This window comes from Penaeus monodon, chromosome 25 (assembly GCF_015228065.2).
Source record: "Penaeus monodon isolate SGIC_2016 chromosome 25, NSTDA_Pmon_1, whole genome shotgun sequence".
In the NCBI taxonomy this organism is placed as follows: Eukaryota; Metazoa; Arthropoda; class Malacostraca; order Decapoda; family Penaeidae; genus Penaeus; species Penaeus monodon.
Genome location: NC_051410.1, coordinates 7,077,659 through 7,078,079, shown reverse-complemented (window position 1 = coordinate 7,078,079; position 421 = coordinate 7,077,659). Strand labels below are relative to the sequence as shown.

General features: G+C 35.4%; 1 protein-coding gene across 1 annotated transcript in view; it reads right to left on the bottom strand.

Annotated features, from left to right (window-relative positions):
* Positions 1 to 421, bottom strand: part of LOC119589515 (synaptotagmin-1-like) — a 71,270-nt gene that overhangs the window by 31,077 nt on the left and 39,772 nt on the right. The window lies entirely within an intron of this gene.

Sequence of the window (421 nt, the reverse complement as noted above, 5' to 3'; positions counted from 1 at the left end):
ATTGATATTTCAGCGAATGGGGCTTTTATCAGTATGAAGCTTAATCTTGTCTCACGCGTCCGGTACAGCGTTAATGTCCGCAAAATTTCATTGCCAGGCATCGCCATACAACATAACTGTCCATCTTCGTTAAAAGCAGTAAAAACATTTTATTTCTTAAATAAAAAGATAAAAAAAAGGTTATAATATCCCCTATAATCTCAGGATATTTAGAAGTTTATGCATAACTTCTTCCCATCTTCTTTTCTCGAGTCTGTTGTAAACTCGAAAGTTTTTGATCGTCTAAGCGACCTAATAAAGCTTCACGGAGGGAAATTTTGGATGCTCGTATTACGGTTCTAACGGCACACTTTAATGAATAAAAAAAAATCGTTAATGGTCTTTCGTCCAGTATCAGTTTATATGGCAAATATCCAAAGCC